Source organism: Corvus moneduloides, chromosome 8 (genome assembly GCF_009650955.1).
Source record: "Corvus moneduloides isolate bCorMon1 chromosome 8, bCorMon1.pri, whole genome shotgun sequence".
Taxonomy (NCBI): domain Eukaryota; kingdom Metazoa; phylum Chordata; class Aves; order Passeriformes; family Corvidae; genus Corvus; species Corvus moneduloides.
In genome coordinates, this window is record NC_045483.1 from 10,960,161 (window position 1) to 10,973,516 (window position 13,356).

Consider the following 13,356-nt stretch of genomic DNA (forward strand, 5'->3'; position numbering starts at 1 on the left):
CACTCTCTTTTTTCTGATCTGTCTCTAATTTGTAGAAATTCATAATGATATAGGCCAAGAATATGCATGGGGGGGGTCTCTTCTTTAGGGAGAGGGGTGGGCTGGGATGTGGGGGGAGAAGGGCTGGGGCAGTGGGAGGTGGGAGGGAGTGTTTAGGGTTCTTGGCTTTAGGTTTAACTGCTCTTTTAGCACTTTTGGGCTGCGGGAGGGGTAGCCGCCCCAGCAGATTTCCATAGGACACAAAAAAAGAATCACACAGGAGTTTAAAGGCACTGAAAATATTCTTGGTCAGTGTGGTTTATGTCCCTGTTTGGACTCTGCCCTTCATTCCTCTAGCTGCAGCTGCTGCCTGTGCCCCGCACTGCGAGGAGGCTGAGTGTGAGGTTGGGTGATGCCAACTGCTAGGCCAAGCTCCTTCTTAGACACCTTCCTTAGCCTGCCCACACCAAGGCATCCCACTGGTAGAGCCATGGGAAGATAACGGTGCCTCCTAACCCTGAACAGACCAGAACAAGCATTCATTGCAGGCAGGAGGTTATTGTCAGCAAGAACTCACGCTGTACTTTGTATCAGCCTTACACCTTCAGTTCTGGCTGAGAGAAAGCGACACCCTCAGCTCCATGTAGTGCTGATGGCTGAATTTGTCTGGGGAAGTCCCAGGAGATCTCTGCCTTTTCAGAGTCACCCAAAGGCCTGTCAGTTTTTTGAAAGACACCCTGTCCATAGGATAGGGAGCAGGGAAAGGTCTGTGCACAGTTTTCCTGTGGCTTTCTTGGCACCCCATTGGTTGCAGATCTGCAAGCTCCTGCCACTGTGGGCAGAGAAGGGAGATTTTGGCCTGGGACTGTTGCCATGCATTTTGAGCCTCAGCACTGCAGGACCACTCTCACACAAGATTTGATTTCTTACCAATAACTTAAGCTTGTATCTTACGCTGCAAGTGGAAATGAGGCTGTAGGACATGTTCACATAGACTGTGCAAGGGAACAGCAGAAAGCAGGATTAGCACACCTCGAACAAGTCCTCCAAAGACACTGGATATCTGTCTGAAGCCTAACCCATGGTCATTACAACTGTTGATTTCCAACCCAACTCAGGTAATTAAACCTAGCACCAGGACTTTGGTTTGGAGTGTAAAGAGAGAAATGCTGTAACCAATGTACACTTGCCTAACTATGTTAGGAGGAGGCAAGTAGAGGCCAGCTGATAATCAGTGAGGCACATGTAGGAGGCAGCCTGATTGCTGACATGGGTGGGTTTTGTGCAGTAGACATTGCACATGGCAACTTGAGTCAAAACCAGGAGAAAGCAGCATGGTCAGTGTGGCCCAGAGTCCCAGGGCAGGGATTTGGTGGTGGTGGGTTTGAATTTCTCCATCACAAAGTGGGCACAAAACTAAATCAACACACTTGCTGGCAAAACAAAAATGATACCAAGGACATTAGGCCCGTAGTAGTTAAAAGGATTATCACAGTACAGAGTCCTCTGCCTCTTTCTGCAGTTTCTCTGAAGACAGGTAGAAACACAGCAGTTTGTATGGCTTTGCTATTGTGTTTGCAACTACAGCTTTAAGAAAGATGGGAAAGTTTTGGCTGCAACTGTATAATAGTCCCCACTGAAGTCCAACATTAGCCAACTTATTTTTATAGTAAGCCAATCAAAAAGTTTTCTTATAGTGTTGGAACTATTTCTAATTTTAAAATTATTTTTTGATGTACTTTTTCATCTTCTTTTTCCCTTTCGTTAAATACTATGTAGCGTAATGTATAATTGCTATGGTTTATTGCTTTTACAGTCATATTTATTAAACAGATTATGTCTCTAAATGAAGGCCCATGTTTTTGTTGCTCATTTTAGCCTCTGTCCCTGACTGGGATCACTAACAGTATTAAAACAGTAGGTAGTTGATAACCTAAAAAAGATAAAGATGTTAAGAAATGGGGGAAAATGCAGTTCCTAGAAGCAAGATGCCAATATAAAGGTAACTTTCTCAGTCCTCAGTTTTTTTGGTTCCCAAACCAGCAATGATAGAGCTCTGAACAGTTCCCTGGAAATCCAGCTCCATTCCTTGTCCGTGCTTATCCTTCCCCATGCACAGTCTCTGTTGAAGGTTCCTTTAAAATATCTTCTTTTGGCTCTGCTTCTGCCAGCACTGATGAAGGAAAGTCTGAATTATTAGCATTACTGATTCATTTACATGTGAATAAAATGAAGCTTAGGAAGTTTCTGTCAGCTTGCCATATCACAGTGGATGCATGTTGCTGAGAAAAAAAAGAAGAAAACAGAACTTCTCTGCTTTTCAAGTCAGGGTGCAACCACCAGATCATTCTACCTCTTGTAACAGGTTCAGTGCTCTGACTTTTTTTGTACCTCAGGATATGAATTTATATATGCACATAAGTATTCAAAGGTCTGGGGTTTGGGTATCCTCAACAACCAAGGCTGTGGTATGACATGTTGCAAGTCCAGGAGTCATGAGTTTTCCATTGGAGGAGTGTGTAGTTTTCAATCCTGGGCAGATGCCAGTGTAATTAACAATTATTAGCCTAGAATGTGCAAGGGGACACTGCAGCCTTCTCCATTTAGGCTGGAATGGCTACAGTGCAGGTGACTCAGTGAGGTGTGTGAAGCCATAATCTGCTTTAATAGTTTAAGTACCCACCTGAATTAGCAGGCATCTGTTCTGGCCATAAACACTAAGTCTGGTTTGGCAAGCATCTCTCTGCAGCATTTTCAGATCATTCTCTTCAGCTAGTTGTGTGTCCTGAGGCAGAGACTGATTGTTATTTGTAGTTATTTTCTGGTTTAACAACACAGTAATTCACTGCTAATGGATGAACACTGTGAGAGTAAACAAAGAATACCAAATACTTATAAAATCCAATATGAATTTCCTCTAAGGATATTGTCATCCCTTGAGGGAACAAAAAAAATTCATCATCCTTTGCCAGAAGGAGTAGAGAGTTAAAATACGGTTAAAAATTCAAATAAAGTATTTTCCTAATTTGCTGTTGATTCTCTGCCATCATCTTAACATACAGATGAGACAGACATTGTGGCTTCAGAGACATTTATACTTCTCCACCTAGCAGGACATTTGAGCTGAGATGCTGGATCGCTTTTCCTGGAAATCAGTAGTTGTTGGCGTTCAAATACTTTTGAGGATTTGGGCTTCAAACAATTGCTTGCTCTTAAGATGTGACTACATTTAATTGCTTAAACTTTTTCTGAAAATCAGGACTCTTGCTGAAGTGCTTATGCAAATGAAGCAGGAATTTCCAGTGACCCTACATGAACCCTGTCTTGGTCCTGTCAACCTCTGCTGAGAATTTCTGACAATTGCATTTAGTGTGGTATCCAGAGCTGATAACAAGGGATTAGTATTTTGTCTGTGTGCTGTCACCTCTCATTGAATGCATGAGAAGATTCTTTGTCACATTGTATCTCTAGGTACATTCAGTGTTTTAAGCATTACCCCTGATTGCAGAGCTCAGTGTTAAAAAAGAAAACTTTATTTTCCTTCAGTTAATGAGATGCTGTCCCTACATTTCTCCATGAAACAGAATCATAAAGCATGTGAATAAATAATACTTGAGCTAAAACAGATCCTTTTAGTTTAGAGTATTGGTATGATCTTGGCCATAATACGCAGAAGAAAAGACTGAAGTCAGATTGTTTTCTAATTGATAAGATCAAAGAGCTATCATGTACCAAGTCATTAGCCTAAGAGATAAATTTCATCTGCAGTTTTAACTTCAGCTTTTTCCTTTCCCTGTTTTCCTACTGGGGAATATGGCTTTATCTTCTGTACTGGAAGAGGGATGTAAAGGAAATCTGTGTTGTATTTTTCTCAGTGTGAGGATTTCAAGATGTCTTCCTTCTTGTTTGCACTGTGGTGCAGCCACCCCAGTGCCAGGTGCTGTGTGCACCTTGGCAGTAAAGGTGAAAAAATTAGGGGGCAGGTTTTCTCACCACCTCTGCATTGCAGGTTGGGTCTCACAGTGTAATCTTAGGCCGTTTTGGTGACTGGACCTTAACAGACCTTCTCTACACACTCCAGAGAAAATAAACTGGAATCTCAAAGTTTTGAGAGTTTTATACTTTTTATGGAGAAGCCCTGAGAGACAAAGGTGCAAGAGAAAGACTGTAGCAAAACCCTTGAGAAGAGAGTCACGACTGCCAGCCTTTGGAACAACACAGATGCAAGAAAAAAACCCTCCCTTTCTGAAACAAATTCCTCCTCCAGCCTTCCCTAAACAAAGCTTGGTGACGTTTCTGGGTCTACAGCTACGCTTGCAAATAATTGCTCCCCAGCCTGAGAGCGTGGGCACTGGTCCCATGGACCTCATCATTCCTTCTTGTGCCCCCATGAGGCAGCTGTAGGGCAGAGCTCTGAAACAACAATTGGACTGACAGCTGCCTCTGCTCTGGCTGCTTGCTGCAAAGAGATGAATAATGCATGCAGCACATTTAAATGTGGTGTCACTGAGTGCTTTCAGGGAGAAAACCTTCGACTATTAACCCTGCCCGAATGAGAGGAACATCCTTGTTCGATTCCCTGCAGTGAGGGGCTGAACCTTTATCTCCGCACCAGAAGGCTCTGGGCTGCAGCACGTCCCCATCATCTCTCCTTGTGGGCTGCACTCCAGGCTGAGGGCCCCTCCTGGGGCTGAGGCAGTTCCAGGGCAGAGTCCTGCTCTTGAGATTTTGGCTGAAGCTGGAAACTTTCCTTAACCTCTGAAGCAGACTGCTCACTTGAAGTGACTCGTGCCTGATGTTCCATCAGGTGAGTGGATGAGACTCAGCACTGTGGAGAATTGAATGGTGTGAACCATGTGGGATATTTACACCAGATATTTCACAGCAAATAACTTTTTCCCACATTCCACACCTGCCTAGTCCCACACAGAGTGTGAGATCCAAACCACTGTAATCCTCCTTCATGCTCCCCTGAAGCTACTACATGTCTAGACCAAAGACCTGAGGCTTCTTCCACTCCTTCTGTGTCCTTGTATGTGTGAGGTGAAGCTGTTTGATCAGAGCTGCAATCCCCTGAACAGCTGCACCTATATGTGTCTCTGGAAAGTGCTTGCTCAAGAGATCCAGAGGAAGCCATAATAAACATACAGCCAAAAAAATCCTACTTCAGCTGCAGAGTCACAGGAGTGGAGAAATTGGCCTCTGAGACACTGATTTCCTACACAAAATCTTGCAGTGGGCTGTTCATGGAGTAGGCTCTCCCCTGCTGCTGCACTGGCTTGTGTAGATAATACTTTTTTCCACTATAGATGAACTTGCAGGACTACCATTTGGTTAATTATTGATGTTCCATTAGTGACTAGAGGCCCTGGCACTACTGACTGTCACAGGATGAAAGACAACTTGATCCCAAAATAATCCGCAGCTCAGGAAGGAAATTTTCAAAGCCACAGAAAGCAGTTACTTACCCAGATGATGTTTACACTCTGAAAAATGTTCCTTTAATGGAAAAGAGAGAGGCTCCTCATGAGTCCAGAGGCTTTTTTTCCTCACTTGAAGTCCTAAAATCAGCAGTTGGGTTATGAATCTCCCTTGGCACCACATTTAGCTAAGCCTGGCCCAGGGTCAGAGCCAGGGCCCATCTGAGCTTGGATGTGGCTGCAGAGAAAAGCTCCGTGGTCAGTCTGCCAGCAGTGCTCCATCAGAAGGGCTGACCTGCCCATCCACATGCACTCATTTTCATTACTGGATTATTTTTTTCCCTGTGTTTTCATACCATGTTGACCTGAAAGCTTAGCACACTGCCTGCTGCTTCCTCTCATTCTATGAGGGTGCCCAAAGACTTAGCCCACAGCTTTCATGTGGCCTTAGTGTTTATCTGTAAAACAGAAGCACTTACTGCATTTACAGCAGTTTTTAAGGTTCCTCAGCCCTTTGATACAGTTACAAGAACTTCGGGGGAAAATAAACCCTGGGTTATTTTCACCAATACTTTGCTGCTCGAAGTCTCCAAGCATTCAGTGTATGTTAAGATATAGGAGGATTACATTCAGCAGCTCTTATCAAAAAAGAAATTATGGTCATCCATAGGAATCTATTTTGCCTTCCTATCAATCTAAACATTTTCATTAATTAAAAGCAATGATTATTTTCCCTTTGATTGTTGGACCTATTTTTTTTTCCTAATTTCAAAGTTCTGTTTTCAGGGAGAGGAGATTTACCTTCCATCCTTAGTTTTACTTGAACTTTTGCTTCATCTCTATAATACTTTTTCTAATTATCCTTTTTAATTATGATGATAATGCAGAAGGCAGACAACATTACTTTTTGAATTGTTTGAACTAGATGCAAAAAATAAATTATTATATTGGCTCTCTTTTGATATTCTGATTTTCACATTGTGCATAGCAACATACCAACATGCACTTTTCCAAAACTTGAAGAAAAAGACCACCTCTACTCCTGAGAAACAAATAGATAACAGAGAAACTGGGTTTGGATGCCATTTTCAGATCTTGCTCTATTCATTCATATTAATGAAAAATCATGGACAAATTATGGGGAAGCTAGGACTTGAACACCTGGGAAAATAATAATAAAATCATTAATAATAAGAATAACAATAAAACAAACATAATAATAATAATAATAATAATTTTTAAAGCTCCTTTTTTATCCTTTTCTCTTTTTTTACTAGACGATGTCCAAAAAAGCATTAACATCATGTCTGCAGAGAATCTCCACCAGCTATCTCCAGACACCTGCTGGTTGGATTAACTGGACACTAGGTAGCCTTTGATTTTGGCATCTTTGAATATATGAGTGTTTTTTTGAAGAGTACTGTAAAGTGTACAGTTAAAAGGAGACCTTTATAAGCACATAGAGGACTCCTTGTGTGAATTCTGGTCATAATTTTCAAAAAGCTAAAAATGCTTTCTTTTTCTTGAAGAACAAAGGAGTTTAAAAGATTTGTTACAAGCTCAGCTTTGAGAGTCTATCAGAGTTATCAAGGCCCATTCTTGAACAGAATTTGGCATCCAATCTGAAAGATGGAATTGTTTACCCTGTGAGCATTTTCACTTGCATGAAGTGCAAATTACTGTTTTAAGTAGCCATTGCCACAAAGCAAACCCTGGAAGTGCTGCCTGGAGTTCAACACCCCATGTTCACCTGCCAGTGGTGCCTTTTCCTGATCTTAAGAATTAAGAGCCAGACATGGCTAAGGGAGAAAGGGTTTTTACCCTGGTGTTTAATGAGGATCCTTATGGTGCACCACTGTGCCAAGGTGGAATGTGCCGAAATGCACACACGCGATAGATTGCATATACCATTTTATACCATTTTATAGACCTTGCCAATTAGCATATCTAACAAAGATTCCCCAATGAGAGGCTTGAATGATTAGCTTGATGCCCTCCCATCCTGAGGAATTCCTGCCTGGATGGGTCTAATCTTAGTGTACAGGATGTGTTCTAGAGAGGACCTTGAGGTCCTGAGAGGATCCTTCTCAGGATAGTGTAGGGCTTTCCGGCCTCCAGCTGTGAGGCCTCCAGGATGTTTGGCCTCTTGTCTTAACAGAATACTAGGACTATGCTAAATTATCGGGCTTAAGGAATTACAAGGATGCATGCTAAGAGCACTGAGGATACATAAGAGCTATATAAAAGGTATATAAAAGAAAAGGCCAAAAATCATCATGGCATCACCAGGAACTCGTATCAGCCAATAAATGGGGGCAATAATTTCCACATTGCTACAAAGTCTCCTCCAAAATACTGTTCCCAAAGGCTCTTGCCAAGAAGATTCCTCCCCCGTTTTTCCAAGCTGATCCTCATTTAGTGACACCCTTTGCTGATTAATTGCTAAGACAGCAATGCTGAGGAGTGTTACACAACACGCTCTCCACACACATTGGAAACTCCTCACTGCTGTTTGTAACACCGGATTTTTTTTTCCAAGAATGAAGTGACATTGGAGAAAACCAAACAAACCCCAAAACAACCTGTTACATTGTCTTACTAAAAATAATGCCATCTTATTAAGAAAACAGAACTGTATTTCTTTTTAGTCAACAGTTCAAATTTTATTTTTTTTCTATGACAGCCTTTTAGAAGACATTTACAACAAAGAGGAAAAATAAAAGCCCATTTCCCGGTATCAGAAGATTCTACTGATAAAGTTTGACGGAGTTTCTCCCCTTCTGAATCTCGTTCAATCATAAAACACCAGCATATTAACAGTTTGTAGATCTTGAGACAAGTAATACCATCACTATAAATAATATTTGTCATTTCAGCCAGAAGGTTCCTCCAAGAAAAAAAAGCCTGTGAAGCATGAGGATGATTATTACCTTTTTTTTGTTGTTTGATTAGAGTCTCAGTGGCTGGAAACATGGTCCTGATTATCATATTAACCAGCAGACACAGTTAGTAAAGAATCCCATTCTTAATTAACTTCACTAGAATGTTTCCTTAGCCTGAAGACTCATAAGTAGATCTTGTTTGTAAAATCCCTTTCAGCCAAAAAACCACTCAACTAATTTAAAATTAAGTGTGTTGGCTGGGATATTTCTCAGGGAATCACATTTGAATATTACTATAATATCATCTAGGGAAATGGTTTTTTCCCAGCTATTAAAAAAAAAAAAGTAAATAAAACATTTTTCTCAATTGGATTTTTTTTTTTTTTAAGTGAATTCAGCCCTTGCCCACCTCAGAAACCAGAATCCTTCATTTGCCCACTGACTGTAAGGACTAAACCCTGTTCATATCTCTACATCAGTCTATCCTCCCAGGCAGTCAGAACGTGAGGCAAGAGCTGTCGAAGCTGTGCCCTTTCCCAGCCTGCTCCTGATTTCAGCACAGAGAGTGTGGAGTGGTTGCATTGAGCCCTAAAAAACCACAAACACAAAAACTTCAGTCCAGTTATTGCTTTGAGCATGGTGGCGTTTACATGAGCTGGGATATTTCCTTAGAAAAGGCATCTATTCTAAATTAAACTACTCATGTCTTTTTGGTGTAAAGATTCACATTCAGAGGAAAGCAAATTATACCAGAAAATAAAAAGTATCATACAGGGTTCTGTGGAGGTCTCTCATGACAGTAACCCCACTCAGTAACCTGATAAAGCAGCTATGCAGGAAAGATGAGTCTTTGGAGCAGGTTTGGAAACCACCAGGATGTGTCTGAGTTTGAAATGGTAGTGGCCTACCATTTTCCTCCAATTAATCTAATGATAGGTTAGGAAAAAAAAATCAGTGGAAGAGCAGTTTGGAAGTACCCACACCCTGAAGGAATCTGTCAGTCTGAATCCATCTGGGCGTTGGGCATTGTTTAAACATCCTGGTTTTGTAAAAAAACCAAAAATTTAAGATATAAGCCAAAAAAAATGTTTTGTTGCTTATGAAGGCTACTTCCCTGCTTTTTGAGCAATGCCATGTAATCTCTTGTGAGCAGGACACAGGGAAGGAAAAGGCTACAATAATCACTACAAATTCTGCATCCTCAGGCAGACAGCCTACTGATAAGTCGTTCCACAAATTAGCTGCAGAAATCCTTCCTTCTGGGAGGTGGTAAATAAGTGGTGTGAGAAAAGCACTGCTTAGGTAACCGGATCTTAGCACTGAAGGTCCTGCTTGTACTTCTACAGTGGCTTTTCACCCCATTTTCATGCTTCCAGTCATACTCACTCTGGCAATTACCTGCTCATCAGAGCAGCCTAGTTCAGCTCCCAGCCCAAAGCACTTTATTTATCTATCTCTGAGTCACGCTGAGGGTGAAGCACTGCTTCACAGCACTTTTACTGGTATTTATTGTGCTCTTCCAGATCAGAATTACCATGCTGCTTTTTTGCCTTTTTTTTTTTTTTTTTTAAATCCTTTAATCAAGTCATCAGGAAGAAATTTTAGCAAGACAAAAGAAGAGCAGAAAAAATGGCTCCATTATGAAATGAGAACAGACATCACCCTGCCAAATTTCCAGCACAGTGGGGCTCTGCCCTTGCTTTGGAGGAAGCTGAGAGGGTTGCAGTGATGTGTACAGGCAAACAGGAACTCTCTGGGGTGATATTGCTTCAATCATGTCAGCGAGGAAGAAAATCAGCTTCAGTAAATTGTCACGTAACGAACTCATGAATAAAAACCAGTGAAGCAAAACCTGCTATATGGGGTGACTTTTGTTACTTTCTATAAGTCCTTTCAAACTTAATGCCAGGGGGGTTAGCTGAGTTTGGATATAATTACATAATTTAGTCATGACATAAAAAAAGAAAGATAAAAGAGTCATTTGGCCCAGAATTGCAGGGTTGTGTGCATCCTATGGGAGAGAGATCTTCAGCTATGACCGGGTGTCTCTTGCCAGCTGGGGAAAGACGATGCAATTTCTGGTCTTCCAGATAAAGAAACTTTTTTGTAAGGCCTCAGTTCCACGAGGTGTTTTTAGTAGGACATGACAAGCAACTGCTTATCAGAGTGATGGGATTTCCTAATTGCTTCTGCTCCAACAGACAGACTGTGGATGAGCCTTCTCTCAGCAAAGCGAGAGGATCTGCTAATTATAGCCTGGGTGTTAGAGTAACCTTTGGCACAACGCAGGAGTGCTTTAATTAGGCTGCTCTCAGACCTTCTGTTTGTGCTCTCAGTACAAATTGCTGGTCAGTCTCTGCTGCTGTCTGGAGTGAGTGGCTGTGGTGCAGCCACAGCACCTGGCAAGGCAGGGCTGCAAGCAGATGTGTTCATGAGCAAGTGAGACATCAACTGGAGTGGCAAAAAGTGAGGAACAGGTGAAAATCCTGCCTCTGTGGCTGCCACTGGGAAATTGTCTGGATTTTGCTTCAATTCATCATCCGTATTATCATTTAGAGAGCATCTAATGATTGCTCAGAAAGGGTATTTTAGCTGTCCACACATTGCAATTGACCTAGAAAAGGTCAATTGATGTCCTACTGAAATCAGCAGGAGCTGATTAAACGTGCAGAAATTGTGGTGAACAGTATTGGATGGGAGAAACCAATGTCATTCCACTGACAACTTTACTAGAAACCTGACAATGTCCAGCTGAAATCATCCAATTGAAATGCACTGGGGTTATACCATTACCTTCAGTGGGTTCTAATCAGAGAACACAACTGTGTAAGGCATAAAATTAGCATGTTAGTCTTCAAACATGGAAATAATTATATCAGAGATGTATTTTGTTTCACTTAGGCAGATGTGATTCCTCACTTCTACTGCCCTTCCCTCCATTTGTCCTCATGCCTTTCATTAGCAGAATGCTAATGTAATAAAGTTAACTTGCTTTGTTGTAGTAGAAAAATTACACCTGAATGCTTGGAAAAATAATCACTACATCGGCAAAGGTAGAGATTAAAATAAAACAAAAATTAAACCCCAGAAAAATAAGAAAAATTACTTAGCTTAAGCATACCAAAAAAAAAAAAAATTGAAAGAAGAATTTTATACATTACCTTAATGCTTGCAACTGGCAATTTCAGGAACAGTGTCAGAAAAAACAAAATGATGTTTTGCTTTCTGTTTGCAAGGCTGAATGTGAAGGGAAAGGGGAAGTAACACTAAGAAATGCTTTAATCTTCTTGATTTAGATGAATACACCCAAAATACTTGGAGTGATGAATATAACCAAGAGATGGCAGCAGTTCATACACTATTCATTTACTTAACTTAGTTTGCAAATTATTTTCTTCCTATAAGGTACAAGGAAATTAAGTTGTGTTTAGTTTATCATGCAAATTGTTTCTGTTGTTATTAAAGAGAAAGGAGGGGCAGAGAGAAAGGAGAGAGGGTGGAACAGTCTGATGAAGGGATGTGGAAATTTGTTTTAGGCACACATTTCTCTTTTTGGAAAGAAATTATGTGTTTGCTGTATAAAAGAGCTAAACCCCAACTCCAGTCAGAAGTCTTTCAAGGGTGTCCATGCTGTACAGCTACAGTACTAAGGGGTGAGACACATTTCCTGTGATCTGCTGTGGTTCAAGGACCATAAATCTACATCCCATTTGCACAGGCAAGGATAACTGCTACCATCTGGAGAACTTACATTTGCTTTGAAGGTGGGATGCTCTAACTGATGCTCCAGTGAGTATCTTCAGCTTAACTTCTCCAAGGAGGTGAACTGCTTCGAGCTCAGAAGTGGTGTGCTAGAGAGGACTGCAAGGTTCATGTTTGCCTACAAAAGTGCATTAAAAAAGAAACCTCCCTGTACACTGAAACACTGATTTTGTCTCAATTATGCATACTCTTCAGCACTATATATTGTAGGGGCTAAACACCTTCCAGTGGCTTCCACCTTTTTTTTTGTATACGAAAATGTGACAGAGCATTTTTGGACAGGCAATAGACTTAAAAAAAACCAAAATGACCTCATTTGTGAGGGTAGATTACATCAAAGAGAAAGTGGAGTGGGTGAAGCATTGCTACAATAGTCAAAGGAAGAATCTGCAATTAATCACATAAAGGACTGAACAGAGCAACAAAGACATACTCCAACTCCCTGATTAATTCAAGGAGGAAATCTTTGCCTTAAGACACTGAGTTAAAACATCTTGAGGGGTTCGGTACATGTTTGGTGACTTGGGAAAAGATTATTACATCAATAAATACTTAGATCATAGCTAAGTATTTCAAGCAAATCCAGATAATCATAGCATGGTTAATCTGTCAGGTACATACCTAGACAAATATTCAGAAAACCCTGAGTTATCATTGGACTAAATGCCTTTGCACTGTGATCACACCTTTCTACCGTCAGTCCTTCACAGTGTTAACAGCTTATGCTTTGTTCCCATGCACAGGGACAGGCATGACAAAATCCAGAATGCAGATACTCCATCTAAAGTGGCTTTAGGTGTGGTTTGACCCCAGTCTGTGGTCTGGATGGGTGAATGATAAGTATTGCCCAGGTACCACAGTTAAAATGATGCTATTAAATAGTTTCAAGGACTTCATTCACATGCTCTCCTAGAGTGATATAGCATGACATGGAACACTCATCTCTTCATGTGCAACTAAACAAAGAAGTAAGACATGGGGATTGGAATTATATTATATTAAAATAGAGTAAATTTCTCAAACAAATTCCAGTGGCATTTAAACTCTATTTTTAAAAATCTGAACATGTCAAGATTTATATAATGAATTAATGTGCATTAAAAAAATTGTGCCAAATCAGCACTTCAAAATTAATTTAATGAGCAAGGGTCTGCAAAATTGTTTGAAAAATTTTTGTGTCATCATCATGAATTTAATTCCTAACTAATGTACCCTTAGATGCTGGTTTACAGGCATAGCTACTGTCAAGCTACAGTTATTTTCGAAATTATCATGGGCCATAAATTCTTAACTTATTATAAGAAATCCTATTC